Below are 10895 nucleotides of genomic sequence, written 5' to 3' on the forward strand. Positions count from 1 at the left end.
TAATATGAAACAGCCTACTGGCACTGCCAAATTTCAAAGTAATGCACGCACACCATCCAGGCCTAGCTGTGCCAGTCACTGCTGCACTTCTTGCACTCAATGCTGTCTGTGCATTTTGAATAAAATCCACATTTAAACAGAAAAGTATTTGTTGAGCTTGAACACAGAATACGAGACAACTTGATTTCTTGTACAATGCCCAACAGATATTCACAGTTCCTAACACTTTTATTCCTAACATATTTATCTGTTTGCAAAATGAGGACTGAAGCCGACTTCACTTCTGCTCACCAGTTTGTCCTTACTCTTCTGCTGTAATATGGATTTTTCTGCTTCACTTCGCTTCAAAAGCAAGGCAGCAGTGGCTCAGTGGTGCAATGTGTCTTGAAAATCTAAACATGACCAAGAAGATGTCGAGTAATCCGGGGTTAACGCATGCGGTCAGATGGAAATCCTGCTCAGATTGCAAAGCAGCATGGGTGTCCGTCCACCTCCAACACTGCCTGTCTGTAACATTAGACAAGCTGCCAGACACCGTAAGAGCACTGGTACATCAAGACCATGAAACAACACGGCAGAGTCTGATTATAGATGACAGCTGGGTACAGGTAAGCACACACTGTCCAGCCCAGCTGCAGTGTCAACCCTGTCTTTCCTTTTTTGTCTTCGTCGTTGTGTGGAAATATCATGTGAAAGACTGCAGTTGCCTCAGGTGCACAGCAGCTACTCCTGGCAGGAGGTGTGAAGGGCTCGGAAGCTCTTTAAGCTTCTAATATTTTGTGAAGCGTGAGGAACACAAAGTGACAGGATTATTATAATTAAGACAATAACTCTCCTCACTTTTAAACTACACCTTTCTTTAGCCTCGGTGAGCTAGAGCTGTACAACTCCATCACTGGAAAAAGACGCAAATGAGGGCCCTGGGATGACAAACTGTCTTGCATCAGGCAGCTTGGGCGCCCACAGCACTGCAGTTTATCTGGGATTTTTGAGATTATTCACTTGTCTAAATTACCGACTGTATAACCGTGAGACCGCTCATAATTTATTTCTATCCAAGATGGTTATGATAAAATACATGTGAATTCAATCAATGCCACGGTTATAATTTACTCCAGTTTAAATCTAACTTTTGGTTTATGTATCAATTTTTTCGCCTAAATTTTGAACTATCCGTGACTAACAATTTTTTTTCTGGAAAGTGGCATTAATTGTAATTATGAGTATCATGAAATAGGCACAAAATGTAATTCACATGGAAGGACATAGTGCTTTCTTTTTATTTCTTTTTTTGTGCTATACAGCGCAACATATTACGGAGCCCCCTAAGGCTACTAAAATAGTAGGGTTAAGGCATTCATATTTATTGGAAAATGGACCCTTTCACAATGACTTCTGTGTACCTGAAATCAAATATTAATCTAGTTTACTGAGTGACGAGTCTCATCCCATCTGCAAAATAAACTCTCAGTGAAATACTTAATATGTTACGGAGTCCTCTAGGGGACATGGGGGGGGGGGGAGATTATGGGTTGTGTGCTTTCCTTCTACTTCATGAAACCTATTTTGCTTAAAAACCAGTTGAGAACAAAATCCCGTTCCAAGTTCTGACTCCACAAATAACAGGACAAAATAACTTGAGAATTTTTTACTCTTTATGTGCTATTTTCCTTTAAGGGACAAGAAAACCAGAGCGAAGACAGACCTAAAGGGAATCCGAGCTGCCACAGGCCGACCCTTCTGTTGGGAATTCCTTGGGTGGCTGTAACTCGCCGGCAGCGTACACCTACATCCACAGGAGAAAAGGCATAGGGAACACCGGCGAGCGCTTGATGTTCCGAATGACTGGAGAGAACAAGAGCAACACAGAGTCAGCTGTGCCAATACATTCATCATTCTCCGCTGCCCCCCTATGGACCGGGTTCACTGTTTACAACCTCCCACAGTAGCTGTGGAGAGCACTGATGTGGATTTGATGCAGAACTGCATCCACTGTGGCATCGGGAGCAAACAAACTTAAATGCCTTTCTGCTGCTGCCGGTGTCGCTATTTTGGGCGATTTACCCCAGCACAAGGCTTTAGCTTGGGAAAAAATGCAAATGAGGGTCTATTAATTAACAAACGCCCCCCATACTTTACAGTTTTGTATTCTTGAAAAGCTACCTACCCCTTTTCTCCTCACTTTGCATACATCCTAGCAGTGATAGCTCTAGTTAATGGATATCTATTCCAGTCATACACATTTCTATCGCCCCCATTACAGAGGTATTATTTCAAACTGCTCCAGTTGCCTATATGGGGCAATTTTCTGTGGAAGAGGTGCCTTAAGAACATCTCTGTTAGATAAGTTAATTATCTCATATCCCGCGGCTACACACCAGCTTCTTCATCTTTTCCCGCCCCATACAGGAAGAATGAAAACAACACTCCTACACGATCAAGATTAATTTCATGCCAATGCTAATATCATCTTGATCATGTGACATACATCTATCACAAAGCCATTAACTGCCACTGAAATGTACATCACATTATTTATTCCTCAGTGGACAGAGTTTAAAGGTAATTCCAGTTCTTTTCAACTTGTGCCTTTGCCATGAATGTGGCCTTTTTGGGTTGAGCTATCATTGTTTTTAGCCTTCTCTGCTGTAGGAATTCACTGAAACAAGGCCTTACATCTTACACAGGGACTAGCGATACAAGCTTCTTAAAGCTTTCCAGACAAAGATGACTTCGTCATGAAGAATTTTGCACGTATGTCTCTCTGTCTGGTTTAAAGTAAATAGACAGCGCAGCTGCCTGAATTATGGATCTGCATTGGAGGAAACTTGCCGGCTGATCACCCAGCGCATTCATTCACACATTGCTTCATGTGTGACGCCTGCGTAACGTTACACCGCCCTTGGTCGGAAATTCAAAAAAGCTGAATGCAACTGCAAAGTACCCCGTGGACCATTATGAGATGCAGTCATTTCATTCTGACTACTTTACTGAACCAGAGTAAACACATGACGAGCCAATTTGGGTGGAAGAGGAGACACAAGGGATAGAGGCAGACAGACAAAGCAACATAAAGAGAAGAAGAAACCTGTTCCAGTGGAGACGAGTGCTGTTACCACTGCTCGGTCACTGCTCGCCAGAGCCGGTCAGGAAGGGCAGCTTTTCCATTTTTCCTCCAAGATTAGAGCGCAAGACTGTCACATCTGTCGGTAAAGCTACGAAGCTTGTAATGCAGAGACTTTAGGTCTACCAATACACACACACATATTTTCATTCTTCGGTTTGTATGTCCATTAAGTGGCCTGTCAGTCACTGTTACTTCAAAGAAATTATACTCTATGTTGTTTGCTCAAAAGCTACAATTTGTATTACAAGAAGTATTATTGGAAGGCCAAATGAATACTCAACTTTGGTCCAAGGATACAGAGGCGCACGGTTTTAAAGAGAACTCTTTTTTTTTTCCTTCATGATGACTAAAAAAAAATAATAATAAAAAAAAATGAAGTAGTGACATTTGCCTCCCTCAGGTTGAATGAAGAGTATCCGCCATATGGACAGTAGATTTATTTTGATCATTTCAAACCTCTTCCACCCAATTTGGCTCGTCATGTGTTTACTCTGGTTCAGTAAAGTAGTCAGAATGAAATGACTGCATCTCATAATGGTCCACGGGGTACTTTGCAGTTGCATTCAGCTTTTTTGTTTTCATGGAAAAGTTGATGCTCATATTTTTCTCAGGCATTTTGGGGAAAATATGAACAATTATTTGAACAACCATTAGCTTAACAACAAGCTAATGTGTTCTATACCTCTGTGCCAGAGACGATAGGCAACAATAACAACAAACCTGGGTCTATTTTAGTCAATTCAACATTTTTAATGACACGAGTTGTTTCTACCCTCACATATGTACAATTTCACAGCTTAAAATAGTCCCCAGAATGTTTAATTTAATTTCTTGTTTCTGAAAAAGTCAACTGTGCCCGCCTGTTTTATGGAATTACAGCAGGTTCCATAACCTGCCATGTGTCCATAGACTGTATATAAGAAGTGGTTGTGGCCACCTTGATGTCAACCGTTGGCTGAGGAACTTAAGATACCCTCACACCAGATTGGAGGTTTTGACAGTCGTATAGCTCAACTGACCAAAATTGTCATAGAAAATATAAGTTGGAAGCTGAAGGATAATTAAATACCTTGGTATAAGATTCTGAATATCAAATAAACATGTGGACACTGTGTGTAGAGAGTGGCGTGGCTGTTATCATAATAAATTAAGTTTAAACTGTGCCTTTTAAAATTCAAAGGAATAACACTGATTAGTGCTTGACTTTTGGGGGGGGCTACCTTCTCAGATGTGTCACCTTTTTATAATTGATCTCTCTCGTCTTGTTTCATCACAGATAATTCAGCAGAAAAAGTAGCTCTGACACTGAATCCAGAGGTACACTGTCTGCCTTTTGCTCCACTGTGCAGATGTTACAGCTGAGGAGTCCCCAGTTCAGTGTGCATTTGTTTACTTGTACAGCTTGAGCGTGAGCAGCACGTAATCCTGCATGTCAGCACTGCTTTTCTTGAAGCCGTCTTGTACGTTGTCAGTGTTATGCTCCCCAGTCGCTCAATAAATACACTAAAAACCCCTTGACATACACCTTTTCACATATAAAGCTGTATGAATAGCCCACTAAGGGGAAAGTCAGCATCAGGGCTCATGTCGCCGGAGTATGAGGCGTGTTTCTCACCGGATTAACTGAACCCCACCTCGCCTCTGAAAAGCTTTTAAGTTTGGAAAAATGCTCCTCCTTTTCTTCATATCTTGCTGGCTTAATGACTAATAACCCCCTCTTGTTGGTGCACAAAGTCAGAGGAACAGCAAATGCAAGCAAAACAAACAAGACTAATAAACACCACTACATGCAGCCTTATAAGTCACAAGTGCAGCAGCTTGAAGAACACAAAGGGCACATGTTTGTTTTTCGCTTAAATCCAAATAATGCTTTCTTATGAGCTCTTCCTGGAATGAGACATCTGTGAAGCAGCCTCTGCCTCTTTAGTGTATCTTTACCCCCCTCTGCTGGTGCATGCAGGAAACAAACCCTGTGAGCTCCACAGGGAAGTATATTTAAAACATCTTTACCACCTCATTGTTATGACCCAACACATTCTGCCTTGGTGTTAAACAAGGAGAAACAACATAACACATGCTGTAGATTTTATTAGTCGAGCAGAGTACTGTGACTCATTTCCAAGTCAGCGGCTGGAGGAGTTGCTTCAGTATGCAATATGCTCTTCTCACAGGAAGACTCGCTCTCTCTCTCCCCCCCATTGCTCGCCACCTCTCACTCTTTCATTCGCAGTTGAATTCATTAGCTCCGCTGCCTTGTTGCCGATGCGGTGAGGAATGTAAATTAAGGTGACAGAACAGATATTAGCAGACGTCTCCTAATAAAATCAACTGATATTATCAGAGAGTACAACACAAAAATGCCCTCCTCGTCTCCTCCTGAGTTATAGCTTTTCCTCTCCGTGCACTGCCTTCCCTCCAATGCCCCTTCCTCTTGGCTTCTCTGAACCCTGTCACACATGGACTCCTCCAGCCCATTATGCTTTGTTTTGTGTCATGCCCGTGGACGCTGTGTCGAGCAGCATATGGACGACTTCAATCCATCTCAGAAAGCCCATACCTCCTTTACCTCCTCCACCCCTGCTTTTGTCATTGTGTTCTCTGTTTACCCCTTCTTAGCAACATTTTCTCCATGTGCCAGGGCACTGCAGCTGATGGATTGTAGAGCAAACCTCCCTCCTTAGACAGAAACTGTATTTAATCACCATAACATTATGCAATCTATGCGAGTTGGACAGAGAAAAAAAATGCACTGAAGTGGTCCATTTGGAAGTCAGAACTTAGCCCGTGCCAGGTTTATGATCTATACATTGGCCTTTGGTCAGAATTTCAGCTGAGAAAGTAAATGATGAGCTGATTTTTAAAGGGCTTCTTCCAAAGTTAAGGCTAAAGTGTTTCTTTTTAATAATTCAAGCAAGTTTAACTTTTTTTTTTGGAGGGGGGGATTTTTACATAAGAAAATAGAAATAAAAAAGATAAATAATAAGAGGCAAAAGTTTAAACCTCCTGCATTGCGGGTGCTTTCTAACACCCCCTTTTGGCAAGTATTACAGCTTGCAAACAATTTACAAAGTTAAACAAAGTTTTTCTTTGTTTTAGGGGATTTTTGATCATTTATTCAACAAGAAGAATTGCACAGTTTATCGACCATCCAGCATGCACAGCTCTTTTAAAGTAACATAATTTTGCTTATTTCTGTCTCTTAGCCCTGCACATGTACAGCCGTACACATGAATATGCTGTCATGTTCTTTCGTGTTGGTTTAAGGTCTAACCAGGCTTTAATGATTCAGTCCCCTTTAATTTGATCATCTGAAGACATCTGACGCCGAATGCTTTTCTCCTGATTATCTTCCATATGAGATATGTTTGCAATTGCTGCTGCACAGTAGCAATCCTACATGTAGTCCTCTTGGTCTTTCAAAGCCCAACTTTACCTGCACCACTCCTGTGATAGAAATTTCTAAATTACATTGCAAAGTGAGGAAACAGCTGCCTGCTGTCTACATGTGGGCATCAGTTGCTTTCATTTTCAGGCTCGTAGGCAGCTGATGGCTGTGCCGAGTGTTGAAGGTTTTGAAAAGGCAAAATATTTCGAAAGGTTTGGAATTTGCATCAACTGGCTTTAAATTAGTATGAACAAGCCACAACCAAAAAAAAATTAACTAAGCTCTGATCCCTGGGTAAAACTTATGACAGCTCAAACATTTTGTGATGCTTGAAATTTATCATGGTTTCCTTCCTTCCTTCCTTCCTTCCTTCCTTCCTTCCTTCCTTCCTTCCTTCCTTCCTTCCTTCCTTCCTTCCTTCCTTCCTTTGCCCAAAATAATAACCATGTCTCAGTTAAAATGTTGAACAGAATATGTCATCCTGAACTTCAGCCTTTTGGAGAACAGCTCATTTCCTCCACACATAACAACAGAAATTTTGATGAGGGATGCCAAAGCCTTTGTTTGTTACGCGCTCATCATGTGTCTACTTGACCTGGATAATTACAGGGATTTACACAAAGCACCCCCCCCCCCCCCCCCCCCCTTTTCTCCATCTAGAATACACCGTTAGACAGGACTGACCGATCTGCAAGCGAATACAACGCATCCCAGGTGCACATGCATAATTCACTTTTAAAAAACATTTTTCTGAGAGACTTGCTAGAAACTGCGACTATCTGGAGCCTTTTCCGGCTTTGCTTGAGCAACCAGCGAGTCCTGAAATTAGATGACCTTTCAATTTGCTGGGGAGATTTATCTCTTAAGAAAGAAGGAGCAGCGTAGGAGTTGCATTTGTCCTCTGGAGAGCTGAGCAAAATGCAGGCTGATGTTCTGATTCTGCAAGTTTTTACACTTGGCATTGACCCATCTTACCCCATTCAGACAGGGTATATTCATAAATGTTACTGCAGGTGTAAAAACACAATCTTCATGTCAAAGAAGTCAGTCTAAAAGCTGGTATAAACAAAAAAAAATGCTGATCATGAAAACATTTATTGACCATTAACCAGTAATGCTGATTGTGATTTGATATCAACATGGAGGAATATGACTGAGAACAAATCATTTCTCAGGACAAACAAAGGACCGTGAATCTCTAAATAATTAAGATCTCATGTCAAAACCAAATGTGAAAAGATTCGGTGTCCTGCTGGTTCAAGTTCTTTCTTCTTTTTGAAGCAACTGATTTCCTGTGTTAAAGGGTCATGCCTTTAAAACATGACACGTATGGAGGAGCACTGGATGGGAACAAGCTTATATGGAGTCTCTGTTGAATGGTGTTAAATAATGAACAAGCGTGTGACTAATTAGTGACTCATGAATCTTCTCTTTGAAGGAGCAGAGCAGCACGTGCACACCTACACCCCCTTTCCACTGCATCCATCTTCCTTTTGTCATTGCCGCACAGTGGTTCCTTTCAAATGCATGTTTCTGCCATTTCCCAAAGGCTTCAACTTTACTTACCTCCTCTTCTCTCAGCACCGTGCCTCCCCACCCCCCTTCTGCCTCTCCTGCAGTCTTAGGAATCAGACACAGGTTTGCCGCTGCTGAGGAAGCAACCATGGTAATCCTCAGGCTCAACTTCAAAAAGAGCCTCTAAAGGCTACACTCTCTATGGTTTTGGGAAACTCAGCCAGCTACCACTGTCGGTGGATGGGAAAAAAATAGAAAAAACTCACATATTTCCCTTCATACCTGTCTGTTCCTTCCAAATACCTACTTCACTTAGATTGTTTCTTCTTTATCAACACTAAAAGTTCCCCAGCAACAAATGTTTCCTTCTCCATTCCCGGTCCATAACATTGATCACTGAAAGGCAAGTAAGAACGGGTGAAGACTAATCACTGGGGCCAGAAATTAGATAATATCATGAAGTTGGACAATGGAAAAGGAATAGTAGAAAAATAAACAGATGATAAGTCGGGAAAATAATGAGAGTTAGAGGTAGAGGGGAAAGACGAAGAAGATGGAGAGTTCCCAGTTCGATGATCGGTCTCTGAGGGGTTGGCATAGAGTCAGCGGATCTTTACACAAATCTGCTATGGAGGGACGAGAGCAAAGCAGAAGCAGAGAGTTACTGTCAACTGGAATAGCTGCAGGCATTAAATCATTGTGCATCACAGATTTGCTACCATTTTCACGGTGGTGCGTGGGTTTGCATGTACTGTATATCCAGTGCATTTGTGTGAGTAGGAACTGGGCCCCAAAATTCTTTTCACAAATAAAAATCCTAAAGCAATCAAAGAAAAGTACCTCTGGGGAAGCCTCGTCTGAGCATCCATGAAAACCTGTTGGATCAGTCAAAAGCTAGATTAAGAACAAAAGAAAGCTGGTGTCTCTAACATCACCAGTAAATCAACTGACAACAAACAGCCACACTGTAACCATCCCAGTTCCCTCCATCCTTGTCACTGTTTTGATGTCACATAACACAAAATGAGGGATTTTAATAGCCTACATCTTTAGTCATCATCGAAGTTAAGTCACATCAGCTTCGCATAGATACCGAGGTTTAATGAATGTATTTGGTTGTGGTGTTGTGTTAAGCAGCTCTTATTTGCAGTAGTTGCCAGTCAAAGCGCTCTCAGTTTGGAGAAGCAGGGAGGGATTCAGCTGGGGAGCTAAAAGCTACTCATTTTCACAATTTAAAACAACTCAGACCTACAAATTTCATAGCTTTTTTTGTTTTCTTTCTTTAACCAAACACTATATGTAGCGATTTTTACACCACTTCACTTTTGTATCAGACAAGTATTTACTCTGTCACTATTTACTCAGCCACTGAACATCTGTGTTGCTACGTTACAGCATGCATAGTGTCGGCCAAATGTATCCCACCGCTTATCTGCCGGGTCTGTCGGGAGTTGTGTGACACTGGTTGGATAGCACATTGCGGGGCATTACTTCTTAGCTTAGCAAATTGAGAGCACCTGAGAACACTGAGCCACTAAGTTTTCAAAAGTACTTCCCACGAACCCATACAAAAGTATAAATTAACTGTCCAGGTGCATGATAACGTGGTAGTGCTTTGTTAATGCTAATATTGTGAACCTCTTCAAATGGCAATATGATGACAGAAAATAAACTTGAAAAGATCCATCTTAAGCTGAATAAGGCAGCTTCACAATGGCAAGCAGATGAATACATATTTCAAGTTAGATGATTAAAGGAGTAACTGGTTGGGCTGGATTCAAATAAATAGATTTTCTAATTTTATTAATTTTAAAAATCCAATATCGATTCATAAAATCCTTGAATCGATTTTTTTTAATTATATTTTTTGCCATCATCTGCTTTACGAATCTCTAGCGAGAAATTGAACAACGATATTCGTGCACGTTTTGGGAAGAACACGAAGTGTCTGTGGGGAGAGCGAAAACTGGACAGAAGCAGCAACGCTGCCACCCGAGAGCAGATATGTCGCAGCATTATGGAGATAGAAAGTATGTCGATTAAGAGCAACTTCACTAAAGCAAAGCAACAATTTTAGTAATGCATCTAACCAAGTGTTTTATTTATTTACTAATCTTACTTTTAGGAGTTATTTTCGTGAAAACTTCAATAGCCAAACCAAATTTGTACTGTAACTGATCGGAAATCTAATTGAATTGCAACCTTCTGAACAGCAATTGATTAAATTCAGGAAAATCAGTGGCAATACCCAGCCCTGGGAGACGGGCAAGAAAGAGAAATTAAATCCAATGTTAACATCCATCAGCGAGTAAAGGACTGGTGCAAGTACTGTTGGTCAGTTGACACGTTTGTAGCCAAATTAGTGCAAAACAAGAGGTAGGTGTCCTAGGTGTTCATGGATGTGAATAGCTGAGAAAATACAGGAAATCTGGCGAAAAGGTGGAGGATCTCTGGGAATAGTCTGCTGACTTAGCCCCTGGGAGCAGTGGCAAATGTTGTAGGGATTCCAGTTTAGTCACCAGGTATCCAGATAAGGGATATCTGAGCCAAGAGTGTCTCAGACAATAGCCAATGGTTTTAAGATTGATTTTGGTGAACTCATTAATCATAGGCGCTGAGAGGTAGTGATAAGATTCCGTATATAAACGAAAATCAAAAGATGGCTCTACATTTTTCAATAATGGCTGCTCGGTGGTGTGGTGGTTAGCACTGTCACCTCACAGTAAAAACGTTCTCACTTCTGCCTCTCCCCAAAGGCAGCTGCGTTAGACTGCAGCCAATGCTGTGATGGATCTCTTTAAAAAGTGCTTTCCAGAAAGGAATGATGTCGCACAGTGCTATTTGCTGTCATGTAGTACTGGATTTCCT

This window comes from Leuresthes tenuis, unplaced genomic scaffold (assembly GCF_036924035.1).
Source record: "Leuresthes tenuis unplaced genomic scaffold, fLeuTen1.0.hap1 SCAF_22, whole genome shotgun sequence".
NCBI classification, from domain to species: Eukaryota; Metazoa; Chordata; class Actinopteri; order Atheriniformes; family Atherinopsidae; genus Leuresthes; species Leuresthes tenuis.